The 15887-nt window shown below is 45.7% G+C and overlaps 1 non-coding gene across 1 annotated transcript; it reads right to left on the bottom strand.

Moving 5' to 3' along the window:
* Positions 1–209: 209 nt before the first annotated feature.
* Positions 210–283, bottom strand: TRNAI-GAU. The gene has a single exon. It is a non-coding gene; the product is annotated as a tRNA-Ile (tRNA).
* Positions 284–15887: the final 15604 nt, after the last annotated feature.

Here is a 15887-nt window from a genome sequence, read left to right as displayed (position 1 = left end):
ACAAACAAAATATTACAAGAATACAGTGACAAATGAAAATGTTACATTAACACCAAGTTACTAATATATATCAAGCAATATCACTTCATTTTCCTTCTGGCACACTCTCAGCCTCTGGGTTCTCACCCACAGAACCATAGAATCATAGAGTTGGAAGGAGCCCCTGAGGATAATCTAGTCCAACCCCCTGCAATGCAGGAATGTGGAGCTGTCCCAAACAGGGATTGAACCTGAAACCTTGGTATTATCAGCACCATGCTCTAACCAACTGAGCTATCCAGGCATTCATCTGTTTGCACCCAGGGTCCAAAGAAACTCTCAGTTCACCCACAAAAGTCTCACAGAGAGGAGAATTCCCGGAAACCCTAGTCTCTCACTCTAGACCACTCAGTTGCTCCAGTGCTCCCCTCACCCACCTCTCTTTATAAAAAAAGCTATGACTCCTTAGGGTGCCTTCCAAGGCCCCAGTCCCCCTTTGCTGTCCCCCCTGGTTTCTTAAGTTATTGGTTTGCTCCTTTCCTACTTCTTGCATGTGATCCCAGCGATTGGGGAGAAGTGGTGGCCACGGCAACCATTTTGAACTGGTAGCAATACGCAGAGCAGTAGCATGCTAGACTGTGGCTGCCTGTGGGTTGGTTTGTAAGGGCATGTTTATCGCTTGATAGCAGCACTGAGTGATAAGGTGCACGTGTGAATGAATCGTCCCACATCCAATACCACATGCACGCATTGATTCTTCTCAGCAGAGCCATCCACGAACACAGTGCTGCCACACAGTGTTCCATTATTACCTCAGACTACCTCAGAAGGTGGTGGACTCTCCTTCCTTGGATGGTTTAAATGGAGAACAGGTGGTCACCTGCAAGGGATTCTTTAGCTGCGATTCCTGCATTGCAGTGAGTTGTTCTAGATCAGTGTTTTTCAACCTTTTTTGGGCAAAGGCCACACTTGTTTCATGAAAAAATCACGAGGCACACCACCATAGAAAATGTTAAAAAATGTTAAAAATTTAACTCTGTGCCTATATTGACTATATATAAAGTAATTTTTCAATTTTCCCACGGCCACCAGGCAACATCTCGCGGCACACTAGTGTGCCGCGGAACAGTGGTTGAAAAACACTGTTCTAGATGACCCTTGGGATCCCTCCCAACTCTGTAATTCTGTGGTGCTGTGACCTAGGGTCAGTCTCCTTTGGAAAGACTTGGGATGAGGAAGGAAAGGGATTCTTCATGGCAGAGAAACTTGTCCAATGAGCCCAGTAAAAGGGTAAACGTAAACTTAAAGGACCCCCTGGATGGTTAAGTCCAGTCAAAGGCAACTATGGGGTGTGGCGCTCATCTCGCTTTTCAGGCTGAGGGAAAGACAGCTTTCCGGGTCATGAGGCCAGCATGACTAAACCGCTTCTGGCGCAACGGAACACCGTGACGTAAACCAGAGCGCACGGAAACGCCATTTACCTCCCCACCACAGCAGTACCTATTTATCTACTTGCACAGGAGTGCTTTCGAACTGCTAGGCTGGCTCAGTGGTTTAGGGTCTACAGCGCCACCTGCGTCCAGTAACACTCATTGAAGTACACTCAAGTCATGCCTGTCTTTAGGCCTCAAATCCTCAAGTCACCCCTCATTTCTCACGGCACCAAGAGGGCTACCTTAGGTGGACAGCAGGTGGATCAGCTCCAGTGTAAGCCAGATGGAAAAACTGAGTGCTGGCAGCTTTCACAAAGCCTGGCTGAGACGATCTGAGGTGGGAGTGCCTGCTGTTCCCAAAGCAGAAACATCTGCCTCAGCCAATGTTGGCATGTTTAACTAGCGCATTGGGAAGAGTGGATGCCACCTTTTTGTTGTTGTTGTTAGTCTGCAGCAGAAGACTGACAGAAACTCTTATTGGAGAAAAGCAAACATCCCTCCTTGCCTGATTTCTCTAGGGCTTTGATTTCTGAAATGTGGTACCTTTCCCAAAGGCAATGCCCTTTTCCAAGACTCTTCAAGCGAGGGCTGAATTGTGCTGTAAATCATTTCGTTCCTTTCCATGAGAGAACCGGTGACAGGAAATGACTTGCAGTGAGCTTGCAGTGGTCTGGATGTAACACGCCATGTTCTCCAACTCTGCAGCGCATGGGTCTTGTGGTGGTTAAACTGTGCGCTGGCTGAGGGCTGGAATGCTCTGCGGAAGGAAGTGCCTGATACACTTGTTTGACTTCGCGCTCTGCGAAACTGCCAAGTCTGGAGGTATATTTGCCGAAACCAGGTAGGCATCCCAGAATAACAACAACAACAACAACAACAACAACAACAACAACAACAACAACAACTATTATTTATACCATGCCTATCTGGCTGGGTTTCCCCAGCCACTCTGGGCAGCTCCCGACAGAATATTAAAAACACAATACAGCATTAAACATTAAAAACTTCCCCAAACAGGGCTGCCTTCAGGTGTATTCTAAAAGTCAGATAGTTGTTTATTTCCTTGACATCTGATGGGAGGGCGTTCCACAGGGCAGGCGCCACCACCAAGAAGGTCCTCTGCCTGGTTCCCTGTTACTTCAATTCTCGCAGTGAGGGAACCGCCAAAAGGCCCTCGGTGCTGGACCTCAGTGTCCAGGCTGAACGCGGGGATTCTTTTGATTCCTGACCTCATAACCCGAAGCCACCAGAAACGTTGGCTAGTAAGGTACTTGCGGCTCTTGTTTGCAGGGACACCATTTTCACATGAATGGAGGGAGCATGTACGACTTGCCGTACGGTCTTACGCTCGCCCAACATGATTGTTCACTCCCAGCATGGATAGTTGGCAGTTGACGATTTATCGTTTCTCCCCATGTACATGACCAGTGTCATGTGATCTCTACTCCTATTCTTTTTCTGCATCTCAGCATAGGGGGATGAATCCAAACACAGTGTCAGTGGGAGTGACTGGGTGCTAGGGAGATGTTGCTGGAATTGCAACCCCCCCCCCACGGTGGGAAATCCATAATCATAATCATAATAATAGATTTCATTTAATTTCCTCTTTGTATTTTAAAGTACGAATCTCAAACTGGTTTACAACACATTAAAACATCAAATAAAACAATCCAGAATAGAACATATTCAAGCTTCAAGGAAAATATTTCTCTAAGCGACATTTGCTTTCCCCGGCCACCAGCCTGGCATGCAGAGACCTCCATGTGGCAGCAACTGGACCTGTGCCATTCACAAAATGCACCTGGCGCCTGTCTAATTTCTAACACTGCCTAGCAATAGGGAATTAGGAGAGGTTGTAGGACAGGAACTAATGGCAGTGGTCCATTTTAAAGTGCAGAAGCCTCACTACAGCCACACGCCCATGTATGTTGTTAAAACAACAACTGCAGGCAGCTTGATCTCCACCCACCCATGAGCAGCAGTTACTTATACCCAGTTAATAGGGTCAGCTTGACGGTCATAGATTAGTGAGCTGACATGCGCAGCTTAGTGGTTAGCACGATGGACTATGACTGGCAGCCTCTGGGTTCACTCTTGCCTTTATTTTTTTTAAATTAGAAATGCAAACTGTCTTGCAATGTACTGGCCACTGTCCAAACTGCTAGGGAAGCACTTTTTTCAAAGAAAAAAGAAAGAAGTATCTAGTCGCTGCTTGGCGATTTCCACAATTCCTGTGTTCTAATGCAGGCTTCCTCAACCTCAGCCCTCCAAATGTTTTGAGACTACAGTTCCCATCATCCCTGACCACTTGTCCTGCCAGCTAGGGATCATGGGAGTTGTAGGCCAAAAACATCTGGAGGGCCGAGGTTGGGGAAGCCTGTTCTAATGCATCACAAGCAATGGTGCAGCTTGAAAGGCTCATTATTACCCCATTCACTTTCCAGCCCAATTGGAAAATCCCCAAGGTGTGCTCCTTGCTGTTTCCATTGTTTACCTGCAAGCTTCTGACTTGCCTCACATCCCATCTTTTGGATTCCTGAGCCCCACACAGCTCTTTCTCAGGAGCGAGAGGAAGCAGGCTTGGGGAGTCGTGAACATGCCAGAGGAGAGAGCCTGCTAGCCTGTGGCATCAGAGGCCAAGTAGTCACTACAGTCATATTTCGGGTTATGGCCGCTTCAGGCTGCGTGATTTCAGGTTGCGCACAGCGCCGAACCCAGAAGTACCGGAACGGGTTACTTCTGGGTTTTGGTGCTCGCGTATGTGCAGAAGCACTAAATCGCACTTTGCGCATGCACAGAAGCACCAAATTGCGACCCGCACGTGTGCAGATGCAGCACTGTGGGTTGCGAACGTGCCTCCCGCATGGATCACGTTCGCAACCCAAGCGTCCACTGTATATGTGAGGATAACACGGAACGTCAGTTTCTGTAAAGTCGCCGTACAAATGGATTTTGTTATTTGTGCAAAAAATGTTTATTTTTATTTATTTTATTTATATACCACTGTATCATAATATATATATCATAGTGGCCTACAACAATATAAAGACATAAAACCAAACAATAAACAGAAAAAAAACAGTTTTCAGCAGGCATTTGAAGGCGTCCGCTGAGTCTCTTTTGGCAGCTTGTTTCCAAAGGACTGGGCTGTTGTCATACAGGCCTCACCAGCTCAGGGAACGACCACCGACACTTCTGCACAATGATCTCACTGTGATCGAGCTGGGAATATAAGGCTTCAGACAACCCCAGAGGTACCACGAATCTGAGGTTGTTCGAAAATTCAAATATTCACAGGGACACACAGCGTATTTCGGGCCTTGTTTGTTATTGGATTTCTCCCGATAATTTAGCACGAGGATTCGATATTCTGTGATGGCTTTTTGGTTTGAAATTTTAATAATTTTTACTTCATATTATCCCACCCTTCTTCCAAGAAGCTCAGTGTGGTGTCTGTGGTTCTCTACCACCTTGTCTGCCATCTTTATAAGTAACCATGTGAGGTAGGTTAGGAGTGTGTGTGTGTGTGTGAAATAATTTCAGTTGTAAAGAAATAAAGTGATACTGAGAAAAAAGGGGAGGGGGAAGTTAGGCTGTGTGTAACTGGGCCAAGGTCTCCCAGACCCAGCCATGCACTTTAATCCAGGGTTAGCTAGCCTATCTTTGGTTGAGTTCCCTCTCTGAGGGCTGAATGCCGGCAGTGGATCTGGCCAACTCATGTACGTGCACTTACTCGCTCCTTCATGAGCCCAACCACCACACACCATGCTCTTCTGATGAACAGCAGAGGAGTTGGAGACACTTTCTTTCCCCTTCACAGTGCTGGTCTAGGATAAAAGAAAAACAGTGCTTGGCTGAATTGTGTGTGTGAGAGAAAACAAGCAAGTGCGTTCATGTGTCAATAGGCTACATTTGATCCTCAGAGATGTTCCTGATAGGGCTGGGCGATAATCCGGTTTTTCAACGTCGTGACATATCACCCAGCCCAAACATCGTGATATACCGATATATCACGATATCTGAAATAAGGATGGAGCTGTGTAGAGGCATTGGCTGGCTTCACGGTTTCCCCCACATTGAGATTTTTGCATAGCGCACGTGCACATCATGATTTGTGATATATATTGTCAGGTCAACGATTATGAAACCGACATCATGATGTGGACTTCAAACCGGTTTTGGGCGATATATTGATAAATCACCAGCTCTAATTCCTGAGTGCCAGTGCAGCCATTGGGCAGAAATAGGGTTGGCACCTCTAGTGGCAAAAGACCACACCAGGCATTAACCCTTTAACGCACTGCAGGTAATTTCCTAATCCAGCACCGCAAAATTTATGACCCACCAACTGCAGCCCACCAGGTCGTGCTTTGTAGCTTTCCATGTGCTTATCAGTAATAATCCTCCACCACTACTTTTTTTTGCAGTTCTGAGCTAACAGCCATAGCAGGTTTATTGAGGCCCATCTTGCATGACTAACAGGAAGCATTTAATGACTTTGTGGCTCACAAATTGCGGAGGTGCCATCTAAGACAGGCAGGCTGCATTGACCCCTCTCTGCCTGGTTGGAAAGTGATGCCATGTGTCGACCGCAGTTCCAATCAACACCTTCACATGTGGCATTGACGGAATCACTCTAATATTTTGTTCATGCAAAAGTCTCTTGAGAAGGTTTCTCAGTGCAGGATCTGAAAACCCAAGGGTGTTAAAAACTGTTCTTGTTAACATTACTGCATCGTCTGGTGGAAGAAAGAGAAGCTTTTCCCATCAGCAATAGTCAGGAGGAAAGGGGTCTCATCTGGTTGGCTGTGCAAAGTGGATCTGTTCCAGCAGTGCTTTCTTAATAGCCAAAGGCAAGCTTGGCACCTGCTTAAGCAAAATGCTTAAGCTGTCATAGGTGAGAGCCACTGCGTCGTGTGCGTGCACACGAAAGCTCATACCAAGAACAAACTTAGTTGGTCTCTAAGGTGCTACTGGAAGGAATTTTTATTATTTATTATTTCGTTTTGGAAAAGTGGGTTTTCTGTCATCCATGCTGATACTAGTGTCCAGCTCTCTTGCAAGGAGAAGTTGTGTCACGGTTTGCACTAACCGTGGTCTCTCTGCCTGTACATGCAGCACTTTAGAGACCTCTGCTGGAAGACCCCTGCCAATGCCTTGGCCACATGTTGAATGACTGGAGGAGGTGTAGTACAAATACTGATTTTCAATCAATGGAAGAGACTAAATTCCCGAGGCAAGAGCTGATGACGTACAACCCAATTCTGGTCATTTTAAATTTTGTTAAAATAAGATTTTATTAAGAGTTTTCATAATACATTACATAAACCAAACTTATCTGAACAGAGAATAAAAACAGTAAAGGAAAAGAAAAGAAGAATACAAAGCCCTATTCCTAAGAGCTCCACTGGTCTGGCTGGGCTTCTTCCCAGGTCACTGTCCACAGGGATTGCAGCCTTAGTGATGGCATGCAAAAAAGAGCACTCTAACCTAGCTGAGACCTGACTTTGTGAGAAAAGGCAAGGATCAGAAGGCAGGATGCTGATAAGGATAGGGATACTGGGAGGAACTGCAGACCAGGGCATAAATATGTTGTTGTTGTTCAGTTGTTCAGTCGTGTCCGATACTTCGTGACCCCATGGACCAGAGCAGGCCAGGCACTCCTATCTTTCACTGCCTCCCGCAGTTTGGCCAAACTCATGTTAGTAGCTTCGAGAACACCGTCCAACCATCTCCCTCTGTCGTCCCCTTCTCCTTGTGCCCTCCATCTTTCCCAACATCAGGGTCTTTTCTAGGGAGTCTTCTCTTCTCATGAGGTGGCCAAAGTACTGGAGCCTCAACTTCAGGATCTGTCCTTCTAGTGAGCACTCACTAGGCCCTGCTTCCCTTTTTACTACACACACACACACACACACACACACAATTTCACTGCTGTGAAGGCCAGTGGCTTGGTCTGCATGACTCCTGGTGGCAATACAACCCGTACAAAGCTTGCTTGGTGTCTTTGTGTGTAAGGCAACAGCTTCTGTGGATGGTTGGTCAGTAGAGCATGAGACTCTTGATCTTTGCTTTCGCCCAGCCAGGCAGGTTGCCTTTTTCCTCGTAGAGCAACCAACTGCCCCAGGGGGGAAAGACGCAGCCCACCTGCTATGGCGAAGGCACGAGCCGGAGGGGGGCCAGATCTCATTCAGCTATGCAGTTTAATGACGCCTCTATGCTCCTCCGGCTCATGTGAGCCAGCGAGGGATTGGGATTTGCTCATAGGGCTGTGTGGGAAGGAAGAAGCAGCTGAGATACATTCCAGACATGGTGATATAATCAGATCCTCCAAGTGTCCTTATTTTCTAGGGACCGTTCCAGATTTACAGAAGCCACCCCAGTTTCTGATTTGATCCCGGAATATCTCGCTTTTCCTTAGGGCATCCATATTTTCATTGGAGAAATTTCGGAGGGTATGATATCAGCATATGGTGGCATTTAGCTGCTGATATATCATGATGTTGGAAACCAGACACCGCCCAGATCTATGTGTAGTAGTACATTCTAAAAACCATAAATGAATGAGTATATCAAGAAGGGTCCGTTTGTTGGACTGTGTGCATACAGTCTACCCACTTCTTCAGGTACAGTTCTTCAATGTTCATACATATAACCTCCATTTTATGTGGAACAAATAATTCCTGGAAGGGGGAAGGAAGGGAATAATAAAGGTGGATTGCCTCTTCCCACCTTATTCTAGCTTGCCAACTTTTACGATTGCCATTAGAGGGTTGTCTACATTTATTTATTTTATAGCTGCCTACAATTTGACTGGAATATTGCTACCAACCTGCCCTGCAGCAGATTATGGTCTCTGCTGACACCTAGTGACTCTTGATATACTAAGTTGGAAAATCATGCCCTCTACTGCTCCCATGATTCAAAAGCAACTCCCTCCACTCTCGAAGTCTCTTGCCAAGGGGTGTATAGATTGTAAGCAACACCTTATAGGGAGAACAGGAGAGTCTCGTCTGGAAAAGAGAGCCTTGCTGAAACTGCTTTAGCAAAGCACACAGTAGGACAGAGTCTGGAACTTGAGGGTTGAATACTGTGTATATGATCTAGTTTGTGCTAGTCCTATCCACATGGATACGGGCAGCCTAAATCAGACACTGGGCTGGAATGAACAATTTCCCAGACACAGTGTATTGGCTTAGGAGGGCAGAGACTCTGCAGTTCCTGGAGCCCAGCTGAAGAGGTTAGCTGAAGCCTTCTTCATGAAAGGCTCTTGGCTGAAGAATTGCACATGACGCAACGATTGTTGCCTCTTGTAAGGAATAAGCAGAAAGGAAGGGCAAGCTTTTTCATCGTTCTACCCTTGAGCTCAGTGGTTTCCCCCATCACTTGCCAGTCGGGGGAGGGCCAAGCCAGACCCTAGTGGGTGTTTGCGAGAACCACACAGAATCATAGAATCACCGAGTGATGACCATCATTCCTGCAATGCAGGAATAGGCAGATGTCCCATATAGGGATCAAACCTGCAATCTTGGTTTTATCAGCACCACGCTCTAACCAACAGAGCTATCCCCGGGACAAGAGAGAGGGGGGTCATTTTTTAAAAAGTGGGCTTTAACACTTTGACTCCTGCTGTGTTTCCAATATAGATCGGGACTCACGTCCCTGTAATTTGCAACGCAAAAAAGAGAGAGAAGGAAGGCCCTGCTCATTTCAAGGGGATGTTTTCTTTCCAATGCAAGTTACAGGTATGGGCCACCCTGAATGGGACTTGGGAGCAGGGCAAGGGTTAAAAGCCACCGTACGCCCATGCCAGCTTCTGGATTGGGCCCTCTGTTCTGACAGTTCATGAAGATGGGAAATCCCTGCACTTCAACAACAACATTTTATACCCCACCCATCTGGCTGGGTTTCCCCAGCTACTCTGGGCGGCTTCCAGCAAAATATTAAAATACAATAATTCACCAAATATTAAAAGCTTCCCTAAACAGGGCTGCCTTCAGATGTCTTCTAAAAGTCAGATAGTTGTTTATTGCCTTGACATCTGATGGGAGGGCATTCCACAGGGTGGAATACTCCACAAGTGTCCCGGAAAAACCGGGATATCCCAGTTTTTATCACGAGACCACGGCGGCCATTTTGATTGCTGTGATCTCGGATGAGTTTGCGGCATGACTCTCCCCCCCCCAAGCACTTTTTCAGGGCCGTGTTCTCGTGCAGCACTCCAAAATGTGTGTTTGGGGACGCTGTACCCCAAAAACCCACTTTTGGGGGGGCGTGGTGCAAAATTGCGCAAGATCACAGCAACCGAAATGGCAGCCGTGCTCATGGTGTCCGTGAGTTTGACTTTAAAGTAGAGGAGGGTATGTCTGTAGGAATCGAAAGAATCCTTTTTCTAGCATTCTTTGCAGGAATTCTAGTAGGCCTTAAGGTAGCTTGCCCGAAATTGGCTAGTGGTCTTCCAGAGCCCTCCTGGATCATGCCTTGGGTACCCCTCGAACTGGCTTTGAGAAACAACATCTCTGATGCTTTAGGTAGCACATAGCTACCATGGCTCATAGCCACTGACTTCTGAAGAAGTGTGCATGCACACGAAAGCTCATACCAAGAACAAACTTAGTTGGTCTCTAAGGTGCTACTGGAAAGAATTTTTTATTTTGTTTTAGCCATTGACAGCGTTATTCTCAAGGAATTTGCTCAAAACTATTTTTATCTAAACACCTCAATCATGGTTTCCTGCTTACTTTTTTTTTCTAAACTAAAAAAGCCCCAAATGTTGTTGTTTTTCTTCCCAGAGGAGTTATCCCACCCCTTGTTCATATTGGTTTTCCTTCTGGTTCTACTTTTCTGAGCTTTTTCCAGCTTTAAAATACCCATCTTGAAGTGCAGTGACCCCGAACTGCATTTAGTTTTCTAAGTATGCTCGCACCATAAATTTGTATAATGGCATTAAGATATTGGCGGTTTTGTTTATTATCCCTAATGTGGAATTTGCCTGTTTCCAAAGCTTCCACAATCAAGGTTGTATAATTTTTAATTTTTATGTATGCTACATAGTAATTATGCAACATATACCATATTGGCCCGAATATAAGCCTCACTCCCCCCCCCAAAAAAAATCAAACTGTGGAAAGCTCAAATTCGCAACCTTACAAAAGCAGGCTTTTACGATATCGCTTCTGAAACAGACATATAGTAAAACGGAACGGGTGTGAGTGCATGTGGAATTTTAAAGGTATGGTTTATATTCAGGTGCGGCTTATATTAGGGCTCATACGGTACATAGCTTAAATAAAAACATAATTATTTGTTGAATTATCCGCCATAACACCAAGATCTGCTTAACGTTCGTGGCATTGTTAGCATTTATTTACCCCATGGAGCATCACTTTATGCAGAGCCACTTTTTCCTTTCTAATGCCAATTCCCCCATTTTGGGGAAATCCTTTTTCAGCTCCTTGCAATCCATTTTTTCGCTTCCCTCTGCAGGAGGCAGGGGAGATCAGAGCTGGCAGAGTTACCAGGGGCTGCCATCTCAACCGTCCATTTCTTCCTACTTCCTGCTTCATGTTCTGGCTATTCCAAGATAAAGGAAATGAATGGAAAAGGTGTAATGCTAAGCAGAGCTGAAGAAGTGTGCATGCACACAAAAGCTCATACCAAGAACAAACTTAGTTGGTCTCTAAGGTGCTACTGGAAGGAATTTTTTTATTTTTTATTTTGTTTTGACTATGGCAGACCAACACGGCTACCTACCTGTAACCAGAGCTTGGTGTCTTTAAGCTCATTTATTTCGATGGGCTCTGGTGTGTTTAATTATGTGTGTAGGTTTGTGCTGCAAGATGCCTCGGTGCTATTTTCTCGGGTGTTTTGTACAGAGTCTTGAGCCAAATTTGACTCTCAGCCTAGGGTGAATCTGTAGCGTTCCAGAAGGCTGCATGGTGAATCAGTCATCTGATTACTCTTGTTACACAGCCAAGATTCGCTTTCATTACATAACGGAGAAAAGTCGAAAGAGATCTGCATGCCAAAACTCAACCAGGCATTTTGAGGGATCGACTGTTTCTACCATGCAGCTAGTGATAACATGCACGAGATTTGCCACACACAAAAAACCAATTTTGGATGTGTGAATTGGTCTTAACATGGAAAGCCTCTTGTCTTCCAGGCCCTCAGCAGTTGTGGGAGTTTAATACTGTCTTGTCTGGCCGTTTTGTGGTACAGATTACCGAGATTGGCACATGCTTACTAGCGCTGTAGCTATAATTTGCTTTGGAGATAGCAGTCTCCAAGGCCTCTTAAAGGCAAAAAAGTTTTTAATATTGTGTAAGTTATTAGGGAGTAGAGTCTGTTTTAAGCAGATGAAGCTCATAGAATCATAGAGTTGGAAGGGACTCTGAGAATCAGCTAGTCCAACCCCAGGAATATGCAGCCGCCCCATATTGGGATCGAACCTGCAACCTTGCTGTTACCAGCACCACACCCTAACCAACTGAGCTATCCAGGCAGATGTGCTTGTTACATGGTTACAGAAAGGAAAATGGGGTGGGAGGGTCACATGGCGAAAAGCAAAACCTCTGATGGTACATTTAAATTCAAGCTTAAACGTGTGCAAAAAAAAAAAAAAAAGAGGACAGTGGCGATTTTTAACCATAACTGGCAATTGTTAAGTCTGCAGTGTTTTAACATGGCTGGGGATTTCGGAGTTGTCACTCTGCAAGCAATACCTAGCTGTTGTCACTTGGTGGCAGCATTGCTCCACTGCTGGAGCAGCTGTTTTGGACTTGACTGTGTTGCTTGGGCACTAGTCTATGCAGTCCCATGGTATCTAGGGCACTCATTCATTGTTCTTCTTGTGCAATTGGCAGAACATTCTTCGGCTGAAATAAGCAAGATTTTGGTAAGACTGCAGCTTCTTCTTCGGTTTTTTTTTTTTTTTGAAGCGCTCAGCTGGGAACTATTTTATGTAGGTTGGCCTATTCCCAGCATTCAGAACAGATTATGCATTGTAAAATAAAGAATAAATAAAAAGGGGGGTGGGAGAAGATTGTGAGTCTTTAGGGCTAGGCACCCATTCTAGTTTTGTGCCTGGCTGAGGACATGCTGCAGGAAAATCTCCTCCATTCCCCAATTCTTTGTATTCCAATAAAGGCAGCTGTACACACACAGACATATTGGCCTATGTGACTCTAATAGCTCCTGAATCTACACCTTTCTAACCCCAATCTTCAACTTTATACCCATCCGCAGAATATTACAGGACTAATAAGGCAGGCAAATAAACATGAGTCCCCCCCAAAAAAACAAAGTTGCCAGCCACTTACTGCAAAAAGTTGCTGCCTTGTTCCACTTACCCAATGAAATAAATCCTAAACATGCTTGTCAATGGGCTATCCTGCTATGAAATCTTGATGGTGAGAAGTGAGTGGTGGGAAGCAGGGAATGGATCAGGCCCGGGGAGAGTCTTTTTCCAAGCAAATGCAGACTTCTAAGTCCTGCAGAATCGAATGCAGCCTGGAATAATCGGCAGAGAATGTGGTGGCGGTACTGGAAACGGAAGCTTTGCAGACTCCAGAATGCCAGAAATGTTGCCTTCCTCAAGCTGAATAAGGATTGACGGGAAAGGGGTTGAGGAGGTTGGCTGTAACCTTGATTAGAAAAGAGTGAATTGGAGGCTTTTTTCCTGGAAAAATAGGTGCTGGTACTCACCATGAAGTTGTTGCAGTAAGTGTCACACTTTTTAAGCAAAAAAAGAGGTGCCGGTACTGCGTACCCTTGAATACGCTCTGGGGGGAAAGGAGCACTGGGCAGACCCACTTGCATTTTCCCCTCTTTCTCCAGTTTTCTTGAAAAGGGGCTTGTTGTTGAACTAAGGCTGGGAAGCCACTTTTCCTAGAGAGATGATTTGTGTTGTTTGAAGATATAAACTGCATGAATCTATGCAAGTTAAAACACAAGTCTGCCTACTACTTTGTAAAACAGCCTTATGGTGCGCTCTGGCCTGTGGCATGACCATGCCATAAAAGGCAGAATTGTCATGGGGGTCTGCCCATCTTTTTGAGATAGGTAAAAAGGTAAGGTAAAGTACCCCTGGACAGTAAAGTCCAGTCAAAGGCGACTGTGGGGTTGCGGCATTCATCTCGCTTTCAGGCCGAGGGAGCCGACGTTTGTCTGCAGACAGCTTTCCGGGTCATGTGGCTAGCATGACTAAACTGCTACTGGTGCACGGAGGACCGTGACGAGTGCCAGAGCGCACGGAAATGCCATTTACCTTTCCGCTGCAGCAGTACCTATTTATCTACTTGCACTGGCGTGCTTTTGAACTGCGAGGTTGGCAGGAGCTAGGACAGAGCAACGGGAGCTCACCCCGGCACAGGGATTCGAACCGTTGACCTTCTGATCAGCAAGCCCTAGGCTCAGTGGTTTAGACCACAGCACCACCCAAAGTCGTTTAGCCATCCATTGTGTCCAAGTAGAGATGTCATATCTCTCCAGTCGAGGAAGCCGGTGAAAACTTGCCTAGCGTGTGAGTTTACCTCTAGCATCAATATGAGTTTGCATAATAAAAATGTCTGCTTTACCTACTTTCCTGTGGCATTGTTTGTTAAGTACATTGCATTCATATCTCACCTGCTTTCCATCATGGAAACCGAGGCAGCTTAAATGGGGTTTCCAGCTAGTGTCCCGCCAGGCATAGATCAGACCCAGACCTGCTTAATTTCAAGTAAGGTCACTGCATCATGTCACCTCTGAGCCAGGCCATGCCCCGTGGCCTTTTGGGAAGCCTGACATCTTTACTTTTGTGCTTAAGCAAGCCTACCTGACAAGATGAGAATGTATGGTGTCTGCATTTTAGGAAGAATCTTTCCCTCCCAATCTTTAAAAACATCTACCTGGACCCTGTGGCAGTAGCTCCCAGTAACTGGATCAGGGTACATACTAGTGTGCCATGACAAAATTGCAAGTGTGCTGAAAGGAAGAAGTTTTTCTGAGCCAAAAGCACTCTTACCTGTTGCATCTTGGCTCTGGCCTTGCATACTTCCTAGGGGCTGAGCTGATTTTTTTCTCCTAAAGCTTTGCAGTTCCATTAACAGGCGATGGGTGGCTTTGGGGCAAGTGGAGAGGGTGAAATGGGGGTTTGAGTGAGCACAGCATTCCTTTTAGCAACTGGTGACCACCATCTTTCCCAGGCAATGTTGACTACTGGTTGCTATTAAATCTAATATGGCTATCAATACTAAAACCACCATCACCACAAATATGAATAAATTCATCATCATCATCATCATAAATAATTAGTGTTAGCAATGTAAGAAACTCGGATATATAAGCTAGTCACCAAATGGCTCCTTAAACCAGGTTTACAGTCGCCAAAATGGAATATCTAGTTGCCATTTTGGAGACAGACGGCTCGAAAGTTGTATTTCTCAATTCAGCTTTTTGGTTCCTGAGATTTGTTCTGGTTGTACATGTAAAATATCACAAATAGAACTCTCCAGTTTGTGCTGTTAGCGTGTGAAAGCAGGCAAGAACCAAGGATCCCCAGGCATACACCTCCAGATGGTGGAGATATCAGGCACCGTCCTGTCACCCGGCCATCTTCACTTGGTCACAAGTGGCCAATAGGTGCAAAATGCACCTGCTGAATTTCAAACGCTGATTGTTAGTGTTCCTCTTCCTCCACTGTCAGAGGCATTATGCCTCTGAATGCCAGTTTCTGGGAATTGCAGGTGGGCAGACTTCTTCCATGCTCATGTCCTGAGCCCATAGGTATCCGGATGGCTACTTTTTCATCGTGTAGCAACATCCCGAGGGCAATTGTAGGTGACAGAAGATGGTGGCCCCCAGCCCGCAGTCAGAGCCATTGTTTCTGCTGTGCTGGGAGAAGTGTGACATCAGCAAAACAACGGCAATAAATTAAGGTGACCCTGGGAGCACAGTCCTCGGTTCTCTGCTCAACCCAAGCCCTCACACCAAAACTGCACCATAAAGCAAATGCTACTACTTTTGTAACAGAGTCAAAATGCATGTATTATCAGCCCTGGCCTTACCCAAAGCACTTTGCCTTAGACATACAGTGGTACCTCGCAAGACGAATGCCTCGCACAACGAAAACTCGCTAGACGAAAGGCATTTGCTAACGAAAGGGTGACTCGCAAGACGAATTTTTCTATGGTCATGCTTCGCAAGACGAAAATTTCAATGCATTCCTATGGGAATTAAATTCCTATGCATTCCTATGCATTCCTATGGTCGTGCTTCGCAAGACGAATTTTTCGCAATACGAAACGACTCGCAGAACGAATTAATTTCGTCTTGCGAGGCACCACTGTATACCCAGTTTTCTTCCTTCCAGGGGAGCCAACTTGAATTAAATATTGGGGTGGGGGGCACAGATAAGCCCAGCCCACATAATCAATCATGAGATGTGGTGCAAGTGCACCGTTTGAATGGCAATGCCTATGAACTTTGGGAGGGGGC

Source organism: Lacerta agilis, chromosome 2 (genome assembly GCF_009819535.1).
Source record: "Lacerta agilis isolate rLacAgi1 chromosome 2, rLacAgi1.pri, whole genome shotgun sequence".
Classification (NCBI taxonomy): domain Eukaryota; kingdom Metazoa; phylum Chordata; class Lepidosauria; order Squamata; family Lacertidae; genus Lacerta; species Lacerta agilis.
Note: the sequence above shows the minus strand (reverse complement) of the source record. Positions and strands in the feature narration are given on the sequence as shown.